The sequence below is a fragment of the Mizuhopecten yessoensis genome, unplaced genomic scaffold (assembly GCF_002113885.1).
Source record: "Mizuhopecten yessoensis strain PY_sf001 unplaced genomic scaffold, ASM211388v2 scaffold10813, whole genome shotgun sequence".
In the NCBI taxonomy this organism is placed as follows: domain Eukaryota; kingdom Metazoa; phylum Mollusca; class Bivalvia; order Pectinida; family Pectinidae; genus Mizuhopecten; species Mizuhopecten yessoensis.
In genome coordinates, this window is record NW_018408734.1 from 53,735 (window position 1) to 62,907 (window position 9,173).

Below are 9,173 nucleotides of genomic sequence, written 5' to 3' on the forward strand. Positions count from 1 at the left end.
AAATATATTAATTTATATGTTTTCCCCCAATGTGACACGTTGCAGCCCTCGTCATTCATGGTTAGCCACCAGTACCGGGGAGGTAGGCCCCGTTATACTACAGTTGGTTAGGACTTCTTCCTCTCTGCTGATTACCATGTTTTTGTCTTTTCAAATCAGATANAATTTTAAAAAAAAAAAAAAAAAAAAAAAAAAAAAAACCCACACCAGACGGACAGCAAACCAACTTTCAGAATGTTACACCTTAATGTCCGATTGCGCGGATTAGATATTTTCAATAGAATCTGTGATCAATATATATATGTAACACAGCTGGAAGATAAATGTACCTGTACGTGCAGCGTCGTGACTACAGTACTTTAATAATCGGCTTCTATTTTACCAAAAATCAATCAGATCAATGAACCTGAATTAAGTGATCACCAATCTGTGTTTACTCCTCGTGTGTTGTATGTATATGTTACTCCTGTGTTAAAACTGTGACCATACCTCCACGTGGCAGGGTGTGCTGATCCTATAATTTAATACGTTTATCCTCAAACTACATAATATTTTTTATCTCATTTAGAGGTTATTATATGGCTATTTCCGTATTCTCGGCCCATACCAGCCCTTGAGCCCCGACCCCTCGGCCCATATCAGCCCTTGAGCCCCGAACCCTCGGCCCATATCAGCCCTTGAGCCCCGATCCCTCGGGGCTGTATCAGCCCTTGAGCCCCAACCCCTCGGGCTTGTATGGAGGTCTCGGGTTGGTGATGAGTACATTTTAATCATCCACTACACTTTTTCAATGATTTATAACAATACATTATTAGCAATAAGACATCGGGTCGTTCTTTCTTAAACGTTTTTACCTGGAAGTCAGTCGGATAGGTGTGATCGCGGCAGACGGGGCGCGTGCTAGGCAGATGCAAAACTTGTAGAATCACAGATGCAACAACCCATAACCACGGGAAAGCATATGACCAAAATGAAGATGTTTTTCTTATTACATTTTGTATCCCGCAATATCATCGTCCAGCAAGAGTTTGTTTTTAGATTAATCTGATTCTGCTTGTTGTTAGTGCAGATTAGCGAAGGATGACTGACGGAGAAGTTTTCACCTGACATAGCAAATATGTTTCAAGCTGACCCCGAGACAGGACACTGGTCAGTTTGGTTATACAGCATCTAAACATTGTACCGGTTACTGGTCCGTTTGGTTATACAGTATCTAAACATTGTACCGGTTACTGGTCAGCTTTGTTATACTATATTTAAACATTATACCGGTCACTGGTCAGCTTGGTTATACTGTATATAAACATTGTACCGAAAACTGGTCAGCTTTTGTTTGGATAAATAGTATTTGGCGAACGTGTATTGGTATGGAAAATCGACAGTATATAGATACATATTCGGCCTTTTCTCTGTAATGTCCTAAATGTATACGTATGTGTACACAATGTATAAATACTGTACCCCTGCTATCCTTAACATTCCATTGATATCATATTTCAAATAATCTGAATTATCGATCATCGAGTAAAATCGATTTGAATCATTGATCACATTGATGTGCTGTTATTGAGAGGAGATTGCACTCGTTGACCCTACTAATAACGGCTAAACAATATTGGGGGCTTTGTGATCGGTCTCAATAGACCTTAGTAGACACAACAAATGTGTGTGTACGACTTCACATTCGTTTTTAATTTTGCCGACAATAGTTTGTTAACATTCTTTCATTTTTTTCAGTGTAGCTGTGTTGTTCCATTATGACAGAGAGTCTTCTGATGTTTTGTAAAACTTTTCAGTCACCTAAACATGTGAAGTTGATTATCCCAGGGTGCCCTACCCTTCTGTGACTGTCAGAGCCCGATATAACGTATACATAGTTGATATTTACTATTGTCTGACGGACACTCCCCACTTAACGCGCTAACAATCAAGTCTAATATCATTTCATCTTCAACAGGTAGTGAGAACGGTAGAGGCTACTTTAAGTGTGTTTGGCCATTATCGTATATAGGCAATTTGTATATTGTTAAATTTGTTCGTAAACACAACACTTTCGTGGTTAAATGGTTTACATTGTTGAAAGTCCTGAAAAATTGGTGTTTTATTAGAATTATTTAAAAGTTTAAATTAAACTTATCGACAAAATGACAAGTAAATAGCGATATTGCTTTCCAAACTTCAAAAATTATAAAATACAAATCGAATAAACAAAGAACATTGAGAAATGATTACTGTTAAAACACACATTCAAACATTACAAACGAGTACGCAGTTTAGAGAGAGTAATTTTGTAAGTGATCCTAAGTGTAAAACGATTTTGGTACCACCGTATTCAGCACAGCGGAACATCATTTATCAGTTAATACTCAACGCTGTCAAGTTATTTAAAATTTAAAAAAAACATTTAGAGTTCAGTTTGACAACAAACATGTGTTTTGTAATCTTCAATTTAATGTAATTTTCATTTTTATTTTCATTTTATATCTATCCCCTACATTAAAGTGAAGGTTGTGATACATTATCTTGATGATATTATCATATTAAATTAGGAAAACTGAAATTGATATCTACCCGTTTTATGTATGATGGTATGTGTGGCTGAGTTGCCCGAGGATACCAAAGAGCCGATACATAACAGCTCAGCTTAACACGTTTCTCGTTACTATACTGCCAGATGATAAAGCGATATATTGACAGACGGTTAGGTTGATATTGTTAAACGAAATTAATTAGACAATACCAGGTAGAGATGAAATAACAGCTAGATGCAGTTATCCATTTCGCCAGCCTGATGCTCAACCAGCAAACTTGTATCTCAACTTGAGATGACATACCATAGGAACTTAATTTTCACTGATTTCTAAACATCCTATCTGTTTTGAGACAACGACAGGCTGGCAGGGCAGCCGAGAACGAGACTGAACATGGCCGTTACTACTCCAGAGCCAACGAGAGGCTGAACGAGACTACAACTCCACAAACAACGAGAGGCTGAACGAGACTGAACGCGGCCGTTTAAACTCCAGGGCCAACGAGAGGCTGAACGAGAATAAACATGGCCATGACAACTCCAAAGTAATCGAGAGGATGGGATTTTTTTTTTCGCACAGTCAACGAGAGGCTGAACGAGACTACACGTGGCCGTAATTTATTTTGAACCAATAAATGAAAGGCTGAACACCAGTACACGAGACCTTATTAATTCACCAACAAAAGTCCGCTGAACGAGGCTACACGTGACCTTGACAGCTCCGTGCTTGTACATTCGGGATATATGAAGGGAGGTTACTGTGACTATTCAGTAATGGTAGGTTACGTTTAGTTACCTACGCTAAAATAAAGTGTATTTCACTTGACCAGAACTAGTACGTCTCGATATATTTTGATAATAGGGTGTTTCCTCCTGCGATGTTGTGGACAAACATGACTTTCACTTCGACAACCCATAGCGAGCCTTCGCATGTACAACTTATTCACGACAGTTTGTTTTGGTTTTATCTTGTTTTAATGTTCCTTTCACATCTAAGGTCAATTAAGGACGTACATACGCGTGTTATGTGCTGGACGACATGTTTGTATATTTGCCTCCTTGCGATAGCGCGGATCTGATGCCGACTTCATAGCGCTACCACACTTAATATCATACCAAACGCACCCAGCATCCGGGCACATTGTTCTGATAACGAGTTTAACAATTGTTGTGTTTACCTTAAGTAAATGCTGAACGTTAAGCAGGTAAATACAACTACCGTTTTAAGGATTTTGGTGTGTCATGGCCTTGGGACAAAACTCATTGCCCTCTTCCCTTGGACGAACGTTCAACTAAAGTCAAATGTGAGGTTCTTGTTCACGAGTTGAATCTGATCCATTCAGACGAAACAATAATACTATTTCAGACTAAAAATGTGTCCACAGTCAGACTTAACAATTACATACATTTTGCCTGAACATTTAGAAGTTTATTCAGACGACACAATACACAATCTTTCACACAGCGTTACTCAGCACAGACGAGGAGTGGCGTTAATCTTCTGTAACTACTGTAAAGAAATCAAGAGTCAAGAGTCAAGAAGCTTTATTTATCGTCGCATATCCATGTAACAAGTGTCTGATATTTATATTCCATTTTGGCAATATTGACATATATGTACATGTCTCCCTTCTTCAGCTTAGTAAACTCTGACTGCGTATAAATCAGCGTATACGCAGTGGAAAAAAAGGCTCGGCGGATTGATACTTGTTTCAAATATGGCGCCGTTCACGCTTCGGCGAGATAACAGTCCAATGGCAACCGATGCTTGGACCATTCACCATCTGAATACATAGAACATATACAACAAAAGAATACTGACAAATTTCTAATTCCATGGATGCACGTCCAAATTTCTTTGGCGGTAACGTCAACAATGGCGGCTTCGTTCTGACCGCGTCACTCCATGAGCAGTGTGTCAATGCGCGTGCATGACGATCGTTGTAATGAATAGAAAAGTTCGAAGGGCTTCACGCATTGCTTAATTTAAAATTAAAAACCATGAAATAGTGTTGTTCACTGCGTACTTTATAAATTTACCANCAATAGCTGCAGAAATTCTAATCAAACCAAGTATAGGCTCAACAATATCTGACCTGGCACGACGATCAGCTCCAAGAATGACCTTAGCTGTGTAATGTAGCATTTAAACATTTTTGAATGTAAATAAAAGGATTTACCTTCATTTTGACGGCGTATACGGTAATTTTAACGCAGTTAGCAACGAACATATTCTTTATGAAGCGCTAACACGCACCATAGAATATGTTCGTTGCCAACTGCGTTCAGAACGAGCAAAAACCGGTTTGAGATAAAGATAGTAACAATTAACCTGTATGGTTATAATTACTAGTTAATGTGCATACAGGTCGATATCTCTATACCTAAAAACGGAGTAAAGATCGATATCCATATACCTAATAACACAATACAGATTGATATCCATTAACCTAAATATGGAATACAGATCGATATCCTTATACGTAAATACGGAATACAGATTGATATCCATAAACGTAAATATGGAATACAGATTGATATCCATATACGTAAATATGGAATACAGATTGATATCCATATAGGTAAATATGGAGTACAGATTGATATCCTTATACGTAAATATGTAATACATATCGATATCCTTATACGTAAATACGGAATACTATTACAGATCGATATCCTTATACGTAAATACGGAATACAGATTGATATCCATATACGTAAATATGGAATACAGATTGATATCCATATACGTAAATATGGAATACAGATTGATATCCATATACGTAAATATGTAATACATATCGATATCCTTATACGTAAATATGTAATACAGATTGATATCCTTATACGTAAATATGTAATACATATCGATATCCTTATACGTAAATATGTAATACAGATCGATATCCTTATACGTAAATATGGAATACAGATTGATATCCTTATACGTAAATATGGAATCCTTATACGTAAATATGGAATACATATCGATATCCTTATACGTAAATATGTAATACAGATCGATATCCTTATACGTAAATATGGAATACAGATTGATATCCATATACGTAAATATGGAATACAGATTGATATCCTTATACGTAAATATTGAATACAGATTGATATCCTTATACGTAAATATGTAATACATATCGATATTCTTATACGTAAATACGGAATACAGATTGATATCCTTACGTAAATACGGACTACAGATTGATACCCTTATACCAAAATACGGAATACAGATTGATATCAACTTATCTAAGTACGGAGTACAGATCGATATCAACTTACATTAGCACGGAGTATAGTTCGAAATCCACTCACCTAAGGCATATTTAAGCATGAACGTATTTTGTGTGAGTTTACAGTTTTTACTTTGAAGAGAAACAGATCTTCTGAAAGGTTGGAGTGCTGTATTCGTTTAAAGAAATATACTGTAATAAATGATTTTGCACTGAAACTTCTCCTTTTTGATGTCGCTATTTTCAGAAAGAGTTAACTTCTGGGTCAAACGTGTGAAGTAAACAAATGGATATTTAATACTTATTGTATCGTGATATGGTTTAATACGGCACTGCTGTCATTGTTATCGGGTCCAGTGTTAAATCGAAGCCAAACGGCCATTCTCACTTAATCACCAGTAATTATACACGTAGATAGTGTATGGGGGCCTTTGATGTACAAACAGAGTTTATTTGGACGATAACATCGTGCTGCTTAGCCTATTCGTTTTGTGTCCGACAGGTTTCCAAATGCAAGAAATACAATATATAAATATATACGGAGATATAGTTACATGATGTTATATATACGGATTGGTTTGGTTTGGTTTAGTATTGTTTAACGTCGTATCAACAGCTTTGGTCATTTCAGGACTGCCTCCCCTGTGTGCAAGATGCATGCGTGCAGTGTATGCGTGTGTGTATTGGGAGGCTGCGATAGTTCGTGATTGTTACCTTTTGATAGTGCGGAACTGATGCCGACTTTATAGTGCTACCTCAATGAAACATACTGCCTAAGACACCCAGCTGGACACCCCACCCGGTCACATTATACTGACAACGGGCGAACCAGTGTTCCCACTCCTAAATTGCTGAGTAGAAGCAGGAGTAGAAACCACCATTTTTACAGACTCTGGTATGTCTCGGCCAGGGGACAGAACCCAAAGCCTTCCTCACAGGGACGAGCGCTCAACTAAAGGCCAAAAGTAAGGCATTTGTCAAGGGAGACATTAGGAAGAAGAAAGTTGTTTAGAAAGAAGAGAAAAGATAAGATCCAAAATTTAGTCGCCTCTTACGATCATGCAATGGGGGCAGCAGGAACAATTCTTACGCCCTACCTGCAGGGACATGTATATATATACGGAGATGTAGTTACAGGATGTTATATATATACGGAGATGTAGTTACAGGATGGTATATCTATACGGAGATGTAGTTTCAGGATGTTATATCTATACGGAGATGTAGTTACAGGATGGTATATCTATACGGAGATGTAGTTACAGGATGTTATATCTAGACGGAGATGTAGTTACAGGATGTTATATATATACGGAGATGTAGTTACAGGATGGTATATCTATACGGAGATGTAGTTACAGGATGTTATATCTATACGGAGATGTAGTTTCAGGATGTTATTTTTATACGGAGATGTAGTTACAGGATGTTATATTTATACGGAGATGTAGTTACAGGAGGCTATATATATATACGAAAATGTAGTTACAGGAGGCTATATATATGCAATGAAATCAATGATATTAACAGTAGTAAAGGTGTAATTTCATCTGTTAAGCATGAGTTTTTACTAATAAAACGACCAGTCGGTAGTAATAATAACGAGATATATGTGGCTGTGTGTTATGAAGGTAATGAGGTACTATGTCCAGTATGGTGAGTATGGTCGGCAAAGATCAAAGACCCGGGACGTGTTACCTGTGTCACTTAATAAAGTATTTCTGATTATCGTGTCAAAAATCTCGGGTAGGCCGGGGAAGATGAAGGCTAATGTGTACCTTCAACTTACTAATAACGCTGTTTCCCGGCTCTGGCGATATTTCAAATGGGTGTCATTTTGGTCAAATTTGAAGACGGACGAATTGCCTTTGATATATTGTTTCACGTGTACGGCCGCTCCAAATGAGCCCAGGTGTGTCGAAGGTCGGACAACGGCTGTAGGGGCGACCACACGACTTAAAATATACTAACTTCACATTGGACAGGATTTAGGTAGCAAAGTAACTCGGATAATTTATATCACCCACTAATCAAACCCACTGTTTTCGTTATTCAAGACTTTCGCTTTAGAAGCCTACAATAACTTACTCTCGGTCTTAGTGTTATAACAGTTACAAAAGAGTTTCGGTCTGTGTTGGGTTACTCTCGGTGTCAGTGTTATAGCAGTTACAAAAGAGTTTGGGTCTGTGTTGGGTTACTCTCGGTCTAAGTGTTATAGCAGTTACAAAAGAGTTTCGGTCTCTGTTGGGATACTCTCGGTCTCAGTGTTATAACAGAAACAACAGAGTTTCTGTCTGTGTTGGGTTACTCTCTGTCTCAGTGTTATAGCAGTTACAAAAGAGTTCCGGTCTGTGTTGGGTTACTCTCGGTCTAAGTGTTATAGCAGTTACAAAAGAGTTTCTGTCTGTGTTGGGTTACTCTCTGTCTCAGTGTTATAGCAGTTACAAAAGAGTTCCGGTCTGTGTTGGGTTACTCTCGGTGTCAGTGTTATAGCAGTTACAAAAGAGTTTCGGTCTGTGTTAGGTTACTCTCGGTCTCAGTGTTATAGCAGTTTCTCGGTCTTAGTGTTATAACAGTTTCAAAAGAGTTTCGGTCTGTGTTGGGTTACTCTCGGTCTAAGTGTTATAGCAGTTACAAAAGAGTTTGGGTCTGTGTTGGGTTACTCTCGGTCTAAGTGTTATAGCAGTTACAAAAGAGTTTCAGTCTGTGATGGGTTACTCTCTGTCTCAGTGTTATAACAGTTACAAACGAGTTTCTGTTTGTGTTGCGTTACTCTCGGTCTCAGTGTTATAACAGAAACAACAGAGTTTCTGTCTGTGTTGGGTTACTCTCTGTCTCAGTGTTATAGCAGTTACAAATGAGTTTCTGTCTGTGTTGGGTTACTCTCGGTCTAAGTGTTATAGCAGTTACAAAAGAGTTTCGGTCTCTGTTGGGTTACTCTCGGTCTCAGTGCTATAACAGTTACAAAAGAGTTTCGGTCTGTGTTGGGTTACTCTCGGTCTCAGTGGTAAAGCAGTTACATCAGAGTTGTTGTCTGTGTTGGGTTACCCTCATTCTCAGTGTTATAGCAGTTACAAAAGAGTGTTTGTCTGTGATGGGTTACTCTCGGTCTCAGTGTTATAACAGTTACAAAAGAGTTTCTGTCTGTGTTGGGTTACTCTTGGTCTCTGTGTTATAGCAGTTACAAAAGGGTTTCTGTCTGTGTTGGGTTACTCTTGGTCTCAGTGTTATAGCAGATACAAAAGAGTTTCTGTTTGTGTTGGGTTACTCTCGGTCTCCGTGTTATAGCAGTTACAAAAGAGTTTCTGTCTGTGTTGGGTTACTCTTGGTCTCAGTGTTATAGCAGATACAAAAGAGTTTCTGTTTGTGTTGGGTTACTCTCGGTCTCAGTG